The sequence below is a fragment of the Lissotriton helveticus genome, chromosome 5_1 (assembly GCF_964261635.1).
Source record: "Lissotriton helveticus chromosome 5_1, aLisHel1.1, whole genome shotgun sequence".
NCBI classification, from domain to species: Eukaryota; Metazoa; Chordata; class Amphibia; order Caudata; family Salamandridae; genus Lissotriton; species Lissotriton helveticus.
This window is the reverse complement of record NC_136065.1, coordinates 328,577,706-328,592,785: the sequence shown is the minus strand read 5'-3', so window position 1 is coordinate 328,592,785 and position 15,080 is coordinate 328,577,706.

The following is a 15,080-nucleotide window of genomic DNA, read 5'->3' as shown; positions in this document are numbered from 1 at the left end:
CTGGGGGCCAACTGCTCTGTGGCGCTTACTGGAGATACCTGGCGGGCTAGTTGGACCCCAGGGACCCTCAGGATTGAAGGGGCTTAATCCCCCAATTTAAAACGTGCCACCAGGCGAGTTTGCAAACTGGTGAAGGGAGGGGGCGGGGCCTGATGTGACATGTGTGCAAACAGGCCCTGTGGCACGTTTTAAGTTGGGGAATTAATTCCCATTCAATCCTGAGGGTCCCTGGGAGGCCAACTAGCCCACCAGGTACCGCCAATAAGTGCCACAGGCCTGCGTTGCAGAGAGGTGGTCCGAGGCCTCGCCCCTTTTTACACCTCTCTGCAAAGTAGCTGTGTGGCGCTTACTGGAGGTACCTGGTGGGCTAGTTGGACCCCAGGGGCCCTGGTATTGAAGGTGACTTAATCCCCCAACTTAAAACGCGCCATGAGGCGCGTTTGCAAAGTGGTGCAGGGAGGGGGCGGGCCTGATATAAGAAGTTAGCAATCCTGCTGTGTTGGACTTCCTAGTGGTAATAAAAGGGGTATCTGGCTCCCAAGGTTGACGTTGGGGTCTAACTACTTACCTCCAGTAAATCCCACACAGTGGGATTGCTAATAGGTGTTTGAAGGCCACGCTCACCTTTCTCCACCACTCTGCAAACGTGACTGCTATGTTATAGTTAGAAATTAGCATTTAAAAAACCAATGAAAATCACTGAAAAAACCATAGGTTTCAGGTACGTTATAGTTAGAAATTAGCATTTAAAAAACCTTAGAAATTCACTGAAAATACCATAGGTATTTAATTAATGGGGAGGGTCGCAAGGCCCTCCCCATTTATTAGAAAGCCCCCGGGAGGTGGCAGTGCCCGGGGCTTGGAGGGGTCCACAAGGCCCCCCACCTCAAATATATTAAAGCCCCAGGGAGGTGGCAGTCCCCGGGTAAGCATGGGGGTCAGAAATAGATAGTTATGGTTAGGACCAAAGTTTCCAAAACATTTTTTGTTTTGCCAATAACTTTCCGAATCGCTATGAAATTTTTACAAAACTTCCTCTTTTCATTCAGCTGCTGTGTTGAAAGTTTTCTGGGTGATCTGTCTACTACTGTCCTATTATTTGATTGACTGCCAACAGAAAAAAAGTAGAAAAATAACACACACCCCTTCTCCACCACTCTGCAAACATGGCTTGTGGTGCACTACTGGTTGGGGATGAAGTCTACTTTACTCCTGAGGGTCCTCTGAGGCCAAGAAGCCCTCCTGGTACCTCCTTTAAGTCCAACACAGTGGCATTCCTGAGAGCTGGTCAGAGCCCAGCCCCCTTTCTCCATCACTCTGCAAAACACGACTACTTCTTAAGAAAACTTAGAAATTCACTGAAAAAAAATCAAAGATTACATGGATGTTATAGTTAGGAAATGGAATTAAGAAAAAAAATCACTGGAAAAAAACAAAGGTTACAGGGATGTTACGGTTCGGCTCAGATTTCCCTCATACAAAATCAGTGAAATTCAGCAGTTATAGTTATCTGAGCTAACCACAACTCGCATCTGCGCAATGCACTGCTTATGACCTCACATATTACATCACTTATGACATGGTCAGTGACATCACTTATGACATCTCAAATTACATCTGTGAGACTGCCTGTATAGATGAGTCAGTGGGTGAGTCAGTGGATGTATGGGTTAGTGAGTGTGTGTGTGAGGGGCTATATGGTTGAGTGAGTAGATGTGTGTATAGATCTATGAGTCAGTGAGTGGGTGTGTAAGTACCGGTATAGGTCTGTGAATGGGTTTGTGAATGGTTCTGTGGGAGTGAGTGTATGAAAGGTTCTATGGGGTATGAGTGGGTGAGTTTGTGATTTTTATGACATTATCCACAAAATCACAAATTCACCAACTCATACCCCATAGAACCTTTCATACACTCACTCAACCACATAGCCCCTCACACACACACTCACTAACTCATACAGCCACTGACTCACCCACTGACTCATCCATACAGGCAGTCCCACACTCCATCACCCACCCACACAGACAGTTAGACATCCATAGAGGTACTCAGACAACCAATCACTCACCCATACAGCAACTCATGTACCTGCTCACACACCCATACAGCCAGTTAGACACCATCTGACAGACAGATACAGACATTCACACACCCATACATTCACTGACACACCTAATCACTCACTTATATAATTAGTCACAAACCCACAGACTCATTCAATTAGGCACTCATAAACCCACTGATTCACCAATACACTTTGGTATATATATTTACCACATAAACGTTTTAAAAACACTCACCTGTCACTGGATGATGCCATCAGTGATGTCATTTGAGATGTCATCAGTGATTTCATGAGTGATGTCACTGACCATGTAATGAGTGATGTAGTATGTGAGGTCATAAGCAGTGTATTGTGGAGGCATACGTTATAGTTAGCTCAGGTAACTATAACTGCTGAATTTCTATGGTTTTGTACAAGTTAAATCTGAGCCTAACTATAATGTCCCTGGCAACCTTTGTTTTATTCAGTGAATTCCTAAGGTTTTTTAAAATGTTATTTCCTAACTATAACGTCTCTGTAACCTTTGTTTTTTTTAAAGTGAATTTCTAAGGTTATTTATTTTATTTCCAACCTGTAACCTTTTAGAGTGAGTGTGTGACTGAGTGCATGAGTAGCTCAGTGTGTGTGTGTGAGTGCGTGTTTCAATGTGTGTAAGTGTGTGTGAGTGGGCCTGGGAGTGGCTGCATAAGTGTCTCACAGGAGTGCATGAGTGTCTGAGTAGGTACATATGTGTCTAAGTGGGTTTGTGAGTGCCTCCATGTGTGTGTGAGTCAGTCTGTGAGTAAGTACATCAGTTTCTAAACAGGTTTGTGAATGGGTGCATGAGGGTGTCACTGGGTGTGTGAGTGGATGCATAAGTGTCTGTGTGTGTCTATGAGTGGGTGATTGAGTCTCTGAGTTGGTCTGTAAGTGGGTGTGTGAGTGGGTCTGTTAATGGGTGTGAGAGTGTCTAGGTGAGTTTGCCAGTGCCTCAATGAGTGTGTCAGACAGTCTGTGGGTGACTGCATGAGTGTCTGAGTGGGTCTGTGAGTGGGTGCATAAGTCTCTGAGTGGGTTTGTGAATAGTTGTGTGAGTCTCTTAGAGGGTCTGTGAGTCAGGGCGTGAGTTTGAGTAGATCTGTGGGAGGGAGAGAGAGTATGAGTAATTGTGTGAGTGGGTGCATGGCTGTCTGACTGGGTCCCAGAGTGGGTTTGAGAGTGTCTGAGTTGTTCTGTCAGTGGGTGCATGAGTGCCTGAGTGGGTTCTGTTTGTTCTCTGCTCATTTTCCGCCTCTCTCCTGCTCACTTCTGACCTTTATTTTTCCTCTTTCTGTTTCTTGCTGACCTCTATTTTGCCTCATTCTGCTTGTTTCTGACCTTTATTTTGCCTCTTTATGTTCTTTGCTGGCCTTTATTTTGCTTCTTTATGCCCATTTCTGATCTTTATTTTGCCTCTTTCTGCTCATTGGTGACCTTTATTTTGTCTCTTTCTCGTCGCTGCTGACCTCTATTTTGCCTCTTTCGGCTTGTTTCCGGCCACCAGTTTCCCTCTTTCTGATTGTTGCTGACCTTTATTTTCCCTCTTTCTGCTCGTTGCTGACTTTTATTTTCCCTCTTTCTGCTCGTTTCTGACCTTTATTCTGCCTCTTGCTGATCATTGGTGATCCCTGTTTTGCCTCTTTCTGTTTTCTGCTGGCCTCTAGTTTGCCTTTTCCTGATAATTTATTACCTTTATTTTGTGCCTTTTTACTCATTGCCGATTTCTTTTTTGCCTCTTTAGGCTCATTGCTGACTTTCATTTTGCCTTCTTCTACTCCTTACTGACCTTTATTCTGCCTCTTGCTGCTCGTTTCCGGCCTCTATTTAGCCTCTTTCTGCTCGTTGCTGTCCTTATTCTCCCTCTTTCTGCTCTTTCTCTGACTGTTATTCTGCTTCTTTTTGCTGATTTCTCACCTTTAGTTTACCTCTTACTGCTAGTTTCTGATCTTTATTTTGCGCCTTTCTGCACATTGCCAATTTATTTTTTTGTCTTTCTGCTCAGTTGTGAGTTTTGTTCTGCCTCTTTCTGACCTTGAATCTGCACATTTATTTTTTTCCTTTTTTTCTTTTGGTATTAATTCACTACCTTTTAATATCCTGTTTACTTTTTGGAAGGCAATTAAAGATCACTGCATTAGAGAAGGGCATCACACCGAGGGCACAACATAATTCCGGCAGGCAAACTCAGGAAACATAAAACGGGTTTCTCTATATGGAACAATAAACCCATAAACCTAAAACACAAGCCTTTAGGGTACCGCAGCTCGACTATGCTCATATTTTACAGCCTGACAGTTTACTTGGAAGGTTTAACCCTTAGTATCCACAAAAACGGACTCTATGAAGAAGTTGCCTACGGAAAAGACCTAGAAGCATATGTAGGTAGGCGTTTGCGATTCGCAAATGCCGGAATTCACAGAATTCCTGCGTTTGCGAATCGCAAATTGTCTTTCGGTATGTAGGTGCCACTTAGCAAAATAAGGAATTGCAAAAATTGCGATTCCTTTTTTGCTCAAGCATTTAAGGAATCGCAATTTTGTGATTCCTTAAATGCTATGTAGGGGTGCCTTTAAAATAGCGAATTTGGCTTAAGGAATCGCAAAATACCACCTACTTCAAGTAGATGGTATTTTGCGATTTCCTGTCAAAATGCATTTTTTTTTTTAAATTCAAAGTGCCATGGGCGCACAGACATGCCCTTAGGGCATGTCTGTGCGCCACATGTACTTACAGGCACATTCCAGGGGTGCAACAGGTGTCCTTTGGACACCCCGGCACCCTTGGAATTGGGATTCCTAAATTGCGATTTTCTCATAGAAAATCAAAATTTGAGAATGTATCCCCATTCATAAGAGGCCCATAGGAATGAATGGGACACTCATTCCTAAATTGCGATTCGCAATTTGCTAATCGCAATTAAGGAATGTTAGAGATTCGCAAAAAAATTGCGAATTATTACCTACATTCCATTTTGCAATTCTCAAATAGCGATTCCTTAAAAATCGCTAATTGAGAATCGCAAAATTGAAATTACCTACATATGACCCCTAGTCACTGCCTGATACACTTCAGGGTTTAGGTAGAGTGAGCTTCATTGTCTGCTGTTGTTTGAGGCCTCTTGAGATGGCGGAGGGGTGTTTCTCACCGAGCAAAGATATAATGTCTGTATGTCTCGATAGCGGCCCCCTCATTAGTTTTCGTGAGATCCTAAGTTAACAAAAAGACTTTAGGCCCATTTCGGCTTCCACCGGTAGTATACATCAAGAGTAATAGCATAGCACTAAAAGCTTTGTGTCATAAAGGGGTTATAATTATATTTAAATATTTATTCAATATAATTCCATCTGCGCATACAGTACGAGATCATGCTGCTGTCTACCCACAACAGTTTTCTTTGCCAAGCAATAAACAAATTCCCAATAATTTATATCGTAGAATGAGCATTAATTTGGCTTGGGGTAACATGTGGCGGTGAGCATGAAGATCATTTACAAACAGCACTACACATTATCAGGAATGTGGTCCTTAGAACCGCTATATAATAGGTAATGAAGCATGGATTCCCTTTCTAAGAAAGAGAAGGAAGAAAAAAGAAGTCATACTGTTGAAAGCGGGTTGATTAAGGGCGCGTCACTTTAAGACTGCCTACCAAAGGGAAGACAAAGTCATCAACTACGCAAGTAACAAATGAAAGCCTAGAGCTGTGGCCCTAATACGCAAACTTGTGTCTGTCTTTCACTTCGGCTTGCAACTTCATCTATTTTATAAACATTCTGCCCTGATTAGAAATGAGAGGAAAAAAAACATGGCCTGAATATCATATGCAAATAGAACCCTGATCCAGCAGGCAACCAACCTGCGGACATCTATCACTACATACTCATCTGGGCCCATAAACACCCTTACTCATGTAGGCCGTGAACACCACTGGGGGTCAATTTTATAGGGCTAAAACTGTAGATTCATTTGCGTATCAATTTTCTAATCTATTAATGATCTGAAGCCCTTTCTCATATCAATGGATCTATTTCAGTTGAAAAGTAATTGATGATAAGACCAAAATTAATTTACCCAAATATTTATTAAATAATATCAGACTCAGGAAAGTTTTACAATGCTTATCTAATTAATATTAAGAGCAAAACAAATTACAGTGTTAACTTCATCTTTCGAAGGAAGTAAGATCTGTTTATCTAATTTAAAAATAAGATTTTACAACAACAAGTACCTGAGGAAAGAGAGGATAGAGAGAGAAAGTCACATTGACACAATACACAGAATTGTATTTGCCTAGGATGATGCGAAAATCAGACCCCTCTGGCCAAGAGTTAATGGGCCCCTTAGAAAGTTCAGGTGACAGGTACTTCAGGACAGGATAGTTGACCTCTTCTGGATTCAATGCCTGCGTCTCACCCCTCTCTGATACTAACTTTCTCCTCGATTCTTCAGCGATCTTCTTCTAATTCTATTACCTCCTCTGTTCTTCCATGATCTGCTTCAAATTCTAATTTGCTTTGAAATTCTAAGTTTGCTTCTTCGGGTATTCGATCAGCATTCAGACAGCATCTCGGTCTCTCAGCGTTCTGGCTGCGACTGCTCTTACTAATCTAACTAACTACCCCAATTATGCTTTCCTAATGGCATGTACCACCCCTAAATGATTCAACTTTATGAAACTCCTATTTCTGATTGGACGAGCTGAAGGATGATCATCACACCATGCTAAGTTTTTAATAATTTTCTTTAGTTCATTGTTTTAAGTTCCCGCCCATTCATTTGTTCTCCCAAGCTTTATATCCCATCCATATTTGTATAAGAGGGTGTGTGAGTAGCTGTGTGGGTGAGTGAGTAACTGTGTGAGTGGTAGCTGTATTGGTGAGTGAGTGGGTGCGTCAGTGGCTGAATGGGTGAGTGAGTGGCTGTATGGGTGAGGGAATGGGTGTGTGAGTGACTATGGGTGAGTCAGTGGGCATCTGAATGGCAGTATGAATGAGTGACTGAGTGCAAATGTGAATGTGTGAGTGTGTGAGTGGATGTTCCATTAAGTGTGTTGGTGTGTGAGTGGCTGTATGGGTGATTGAGCAGATGTGGGAGTGCCTGTATGGATGTGTGAATGGGTATGTCAGTGGTTGTGTGGGTGGATGAGAGTGTGAGTGCATGTATGGGTGAGTGAGTGGCTGTTATAATGAAAGTAGAAAATAAAGAAGGCCTACTTATGCAAAGTACCTTCAGAAAGATGTGTTCAAATGTACATGACAAAGTAGGAATACAGGCCTAAGTTGTCTTCAGTAGCAGAAAAAAGGAGCACAGAGGGAGTTAAGACCCAAGGGGTAGGGAAGTATATATGAGCTTCAGTAGACTAGAGAAATATAATTACATATAGACCAAATGGAAGGTCACAAGCCCACATTGCAAGAATATGTATCTGAGAAAATATGTAGATAAGTTAGCACAGAGGCACAGTATAGGTGAGAGGTTAGACTTTAGCAAGTAGTAGACGGGTAGGGTGCATAGCATTGCTTGACTTTGAGTACGAGACAATCCAAGGTCACCAGTAGTGTAGCGGTGGTATGGAAGTGTAACTAACAATAATATGTGTACCTGAGTCGTATTTTGTAAGCATGTTTTTGCAGAAAGTATAGCCTTTGATGATAAGGTTGTGCTTTAGCAGATGTTTATTCAACATGCAAATGTACGCTGTATTCGTGATTTCATAATTATAAAAGAAACTGTCCATTGCATTGTAAGTTTAACCTCAGATTCCAGTTCTACCGAGTTGACTGACCTTCCTCATGCACTCTGGTTCCTTATATAAAGTCTGTACTGTATTGCAAACAGAAATCGTGTGGCCTTTTTCTTTTGTCCAGCAACATTCGGCAGAATCAGTAGCTAGGTGTTAATCTCGACTTTTCCAGACTGCGCCCGATGCAGCCACTGTCTGTCGTTGATTGAACAGAAACGGAGCAAATATCAGGTAAGCAGACGCTGAGATTTATACTAAAGTCTGCCTATTCAAAAGACGAGCTGTGCAAAAGTCAGGTAAGCAGACGCTGAGTTTTACACTAAAGTCTGCCTATTCAAAATATGAGGGGTAAGATCAAAGGTCGCCATCAAAAGGTTAAAAAGGGCATACAACAGTGGACTACACAACAAGAGATAAAAAAAACGACATCTCTATTACACATAGGAAATACGCACACATCCTTAGGGCACCATGGAGACCCCTCTGGACCATATGATAAAGACTTTCCTTTCAGACAAGAAGGAGATACAAAAGTATTGTAAACAGTGGCATAAAGGCACTAAGGGCCATGCCCAGCCATGACCAAAGGACATGACATTTAGCAAAGACATAATTGAACACACATTGACTTATATTTGCTCTAAGTATAACAAATAGAAAAGACAGAAAAGGGAAGCCACTCTGTCATTATGGTGGGTATTCCACGATACAAAACAAGCAAGAAACCAACAGATCCCAAAGAGGCAGTAACATAGTCCACACAAAACCCCGCCTTATTGTCTTTACACCATTCTACCAGCAGCAGCAGGGTACCAAGCTTCTGTTAAAGTTCCACCTAGAGGAAAGTAAAAAATCACAGGGAAACTAAGCATCTTCAGACCGCACCCCAACAACTCCTTGGGCTGGTCCAGTACCAGACCAAAGAGACAGACTCATAAATGAACTGCAGCACACTATTAGACAGGCAGAACGCTGTGGAAGCCTTGCTCCCCACGTGGATTTGGATTAAGGGACATTTTGTTCTTAGGCTAGGAGACACTTCTGCAGAGACTTTGAGAGAGGTAACTGAGGAATGGATAAGAGGAGAAGAAGGATGGGAGAGGGACATAGAGATGCCACAATATCATGAACCCCCAAATGAGGGAGCAGAGCAAGATGAGGTGTGGGAAGACAGGCTTGAAAGAGGTGCAAATGAGCAGGACCCAAATCAGAAACCATATAATATCCGCCTGCATCCTCACCGGAATCATTAATGGCAGTAAGAGGCACTTCACAAATGCCGAAGAAGTCAATTCTAAGAAAAGAGTAGGTCAGATCTAACAACTATAGAGGTCATAGAGTATAAGGAAGGTAGTTGTTATTGCCAACCCTTCTTGGATGAATTGGCACAAAGCACTTAAAAGAATAGGAGGGTCTTTTCAACCTACTGATTTAGCAACTGCCAAAGACTGTATACGTCAGGGATGGGTCAACCCAGAGTGGAACTCCCCCTATATGCAAGAGTGCCTCGCTGTTTGGAAAGAGTATGCTATAGACAAATCAACTGAATAGACCAGATACAAGGTTAGTCCCAAGAACAGTAAATCCCTGACCAATTTTGAGTTACCCCTTACTTTTAAGGGTTGGCAATTTCCCACATACATACAATGGCCACAAATAAAAAAAGAGAACTTAAAGAGGGCACTACCCCCACTGTCTGAGGGAGTGGGAAATTGGATAGGATGCTTTGAAAAATGCACTGCTAGAGTGAACCTCACCTTGGGCGATATTAAAAGCTTGTTAAGTTCTCTGGTGAAGACAAAATATTTACTCTTTTTGTCAGGGTAGGATTCCCTCAATTGACGTATATTTAACAAGGACCCCCTGAGTATGATTCCTAGATCAGGGAAAGTAATATATTTGAAAGGCAACGACCTAGGCAATTAGTAGTTGGATAACAATAATAATAATAAGAATAAACAACTGGCTATGGCTTACTTAAGGAGTTGGATTATTTATTAAACAATAAACATAAAATAGCAAATCATTCGCATGACATCATCATAAAAGTTACTAATCATACATAACACATAGTTTATTAAGACAATTTCACAAACCAATAAAGGTACACATTAAAAGTTATAGTTATCTAAAATAGATAAGTGGCGAGAATGTGTCTCTACGCGCGTTTCGGCGGCCAGCGCCTTCTTCATGGAGTAGCCACACAATTTCTATAAAGTAAAAATACATAGGTTACATATTTATAAGATTAAAATAAAAAGCGACACAGTTATACAATTTTATAAAACAACCTAACATCAATTGTTATAATAAAGCAGCCAGTCAGTCCAGTTTCTGTTTTTTGAAAACATAATTTGTTTCCCATGGTCTTTCTTATCTTTGTCATTTCCTTACATGATCTGTCTGAATCCACAAACACAATGGTTTGCTTGGGGATTGAAAAAATATATGAGGGATTGTGGATGTAGCGGAAACTGTTTCTTAATGCATACATAGCGGTGGTTATAAATATACCAATCCTATATCATGGAGGTTTAGATAAAGGTAAGTTGATTCTTAATGACCACTAAGTATGGACCTAACCAGGAGATAAGGAGGACGGTTTTCAAACGTTAGCTATCAAGGAAGTATGATTTATAGTTGGATAGCGGATAAGGTCAATATTTTGGTTTCTTTAGAAAAATAGAGAATGCAGTCTTTCAATTTTTCTTTTTTGGTTGTCTAATGATTGTTACTCTCTTGATGGTGTATTTCTAAGATACTTACTCTCAAGGTCTATTTTATAGCACCGTTTAGGTTGATTTTTCTGTTTCTTTTGTGCTTCTTTTGTAAATAAGTCTGAAGCTTAGGTGAAAAGAGAATATAATTATTTCTAGCTTTTATTAATAATTTTAACAATTAAATACATATATTTACATTTATTTCTATACCTGGTTACTAGGAGGATGAATCATTAATTCCCGCCGACCGGAACCCTTGGTGTGGTGAAGTGCTGGATAGGAATCAAATAGTCGAGTTCTTCACAACTGATTTCTAGGCATCTAATTAGTCAGGGGAGTATAAAACCAGAAGATATATATCTCCGCTTATCTTATACATAGTGATTTCAGTTAGGCGCGGTATTTTTATAGGATAGCAGAATTACACTCTACTGATCGTATTGACTAGACTGGATATGTTCTTACCTATGGATTCAATATTATTGTTTTCAATTTCTTGGTCCCAACTTGTGATCTTTTGATGTGATCTTTTATAAGTTGAGGTCTTTTGCGTTGCTTCTAGGTGATCCATAGAGGGAAGAAGAGGAACGCACAGGGTTAAATCTAAACATTATAGTTTCTCCTATAGCGAGTTTAAGTTAGAGGCCAAGAAAACTCTTTAAATTCTTCTGCTCTTACCTAGGGAAGCTGGGTCTTATGTTCCGGTTGGTTTTCAAGTAATGTTTTTCAAAGGGGTAGGTAATGTTAAAAGATCTCCCTGCCTGTGGATGCAAAAGGGGACGATTATTAGGCTCTGTTAAAATAACATGAGGAAAGGAGTTTAAATCTAGGTATGGGGCAGTTTGTTCAATCCATTGTCTTACCTCAGGATAATGGGCAGAGCTCAGTACGTCCGGCGGCGGGATGGTCCGTCTAGTGATTCAAGAGCGCGCGAAATGCGGGAAACGATAATTAATGGCACGTTGGAGGATCGACTTTATATGTTGATCTTAATTGGTAAGAATTACCCACACCTGTTTTATCGCCCAATTAGTATGCCTGGTATGACATTACCGGCACAGGCTTGTCAGATGTAAACACGCAATGGCGGCGTGATTCAGAATGCCTCACTGATTGGTTATGGAACGCTCGCGTCATTGTAGTTCGCGAGTGAAGACAGACTTCGTTTTGTAGTTTAATATGACAGATTCTTTTTGGGTTGTCATCGTGTGTGTTTACATGTTAGAGACCAGGCATTTTATATTGTATAAGTATTGTCGCGCTCGAGTAGCTAATATTCCCAAGTGAAGAAAGATTAATTCTTCTAATTTTAATTAGAGGAATCTATTTATTCTTTCAAAAAAATAAAATAAGGTAAAGGAAATCAGGCTTTTTTAATATCTCAGCCTATGAAATATATAGAGAGTTTGGAAAAGTTCCAATACCATAGTTTATAATTAATTTGTCTTTGTGTTTATTAAACACTTCTATTCTATGCGTTCATCGCTGATGAAAAACTCTTTATTAGAGATATATAAATTTTTCTTACTGGATTAAAATTAATAATTCATAGGTAGCTTATTTATTTCGTTCCCGGGTCTTGTATTATAGCCATTGAATGGCAATGGGCCTCAGAAGAACCATATATATATTTTTATTTAGTCAGACAGGCCATAACTACTTTTTTTACACAGAAAATTATATCGCATTTTTGTTATTTTGGAATATTGTCATATACCTATGGTTGCTTTCTTTATAGTTATTAGAGGCATTGCTATTCTGGTACAACCTGATTATAATCATAAATAACTTGAATGTATGTATCTTCCTTAATTAAATAAATACCTAAGTTTTGTTTCAGTAAGGGGGGATTTATCAGCAGATTGTATGTTCATATGGAACTTCATTATCAACAGATTGCGTGTTCCCACGGAATTTCATTATTCAATCCCTGGCGAAAGGTGTTAAAAATAAAAATCCAAAAGACTTCCCTTTTCTTTCGGATAGCTGTACCACCTTTGGAGTCTGGTGTATGGATTTTTTCCAGAATTCTCCATTTAAAGTCATCAGCACAATGGTCTTTCTCTAAAAAATGCTTCACCATTGGGCAAGCAATCTTTTTGGTTCTTATGGCTGAGCGGTGTTCGCTCAGGCGTGTTTGGACCATACGTGAGGTTTCCCCCACGTATCCTAAGAGGCAAGGACACTGTATAAAATAAACCACATTGGTTGATTTACAGTTCCACATTTCCTTTGCTTTTGTTTTATGTTCGTTATGTTCAAATTCTTCGCCCCGTAAAATATTTCCACATGAAATACATGAGGAACAGGGAAAAGTCCCTTTTAGTGGATGGTTTGTTAGGATTGATCTTTGACTCAAGTTTTCATCTCTAATAGTGTCTTTAAAGCGGGAATGAACAATGAATTCTTTTATATTTTTATTTCTCTTGTGAGCAAAGAGTGGTTTCATTAATTTTTGTTCATTGGAGCTGTTGCTATTGAGTATATACCAATTTGAGTTTATAACTTGTTTTACTTTTTCATTTATTGTGGAGTGTTTTGTTATGCAGACTATTTGTTCATTGGGTTTTGGTGATTTAGTTCTCAGAAGACAGTCCCGATCGTAGTATCGTGCTCGTTTGTAGGACTCTCTCACAAGACGGTGGGGATATCCTCTATCAAGGAATTTAGTTCTCATTATAGCAGCTTGCCTGTCAAAATCATTGAGGGTTGTGCAGTTACGCCTAACGCGTAAGAACTGGGAAAAGGGGATGCTATTTTTTTGTGCCCTTGGGTGGAAGCTGCGATAGTCTAGTAGTGTGTTCCTTGCTGTAGGTTTTATGTGGAGGTCTACTTTTAAAGTGCCAGCATCATTCATGATTTCGATATCTAGAAATTCTACTTTTTCATTACTTATGTGTGAAGTAAAGTGGAGATTAGGGTTGGCTGCATTTATCCATTGGAGGAATTCCTCCAGGGTTTCTCTCCCATCGGTCCAGACAAAAAAGATGTCATCAATGTATCTGGACCAATGGGAGATAGACTCAAAAAAGGGGGCAATCTCATTTTGGATAAATTCTTTCTCAAATGCTGCCATAAAGATATTAGCTATTGATGGGGCTACTGAAGCACCCATGCTTACTCCTTTGATCTGGCGATAAATGTGCGTCCCGAATTCAAATATATTTTCTGTCAATACGATTTCTAGACAGGCAAGTAGGAATTCTTTAGGGCATGGAATGTTATGTAGATCAATAAACCAACTAGTGGTTCTCATAGCGTCAGTCAAAGGGATATTACTGTAAAGGGACTCTACGTCCATTGTAACTAGCAACTCATTATTACAATTGAATGAAATTCCCTCAATTTTCTGTATCATATTGCCTGTATCGCGTATGTATGAGTCAATTTTAGGGATAAAAGGGCGTAGGTAATTGTCCACGTATTTTGAGAGTGGTTCAGTAGCAGTACCAATGGTGGAGACAATCGGACGATAAGGAGGTTTTGTGGCATGCTTATGTATTTTAGGGAGACCATAAATACAAGCAGTTTTTCCCTGATTATGGTTAAGGAAGTCAAATTCTTTGACTGTAATAAACCCGTCTTCTAAGGCATTTTGGGTTAGAGACAGAATTTTCTTAGAGAGATTTGTCATAGAATATGATCTCAAGGGGACATAAAACGTAGAGTCGTCTAACATTTTGAGCATATTGGTTTCATAATCGACAGTGTCGATAATCACTATTCCACCTCCTTTATCGCATCCCTTAATAGTTAGATTTTTGTTGGTTGACAGGGATTTTAGGGCTAGGTGTTCTTCCTTTTCTAGGTTGTAAATTGGTTTCGGGATAAACCTTAGGGCTTGATCTAGTTTTTTTAGAACTACTAGCTCAAAAGTGGCTACTTCAGGCCCTAGTTGTTCAAGGCCTGGACTGAAAGTCGATGGAAGACATAGAGGTTTTATAGAGGGGTGTTCTTCATCTGATCTAGTATTCAGAGCAAAGAACTTTTTTAATCTAATTTTGCGGAAGAAGGAGATTATATCACAATATAACTCAAATAGATTGACTGTGGAATGTGGGACGTAGGATAAGCCTTTAGATAGTAGGTTGTTGCTATGGTCATCTAATTCTGAATTTGTTAAATTAAATATTGGGATCACATTCCTTGTTTCCAATACTGTCTGCTTCTGGTCTCGCGGACAAATTGGGGCTCTTCCTGTTGGTGATGGTGCTGGGGCTGGTAATTCCCTCTCGGTTGGCCCTGGAAGTGAACTCGGGGGCGTCCCCGAGCACCCCCTCGGTTCCCTAAAAAAGGCTGCCTACGGTTTCCTCTGTTGGGCGCTTGATTGTAAGTGGGATCTTGATCATAATAACCCTCATTGGTTTCATTTTCAGAGTCAGAGGTCTCTGAGAATGTGTTAACGCGTTGTTTTTGTTGCTGTTGATCTATAGTTTCAGCAGTGTAGTGATTCTGTTGATAAAAATCTGCTCTCAGGTAAGGGTAGGTATTCTCAATGGTGGCAAACCTTTTATCTTTCAATAACTTGTCGTTT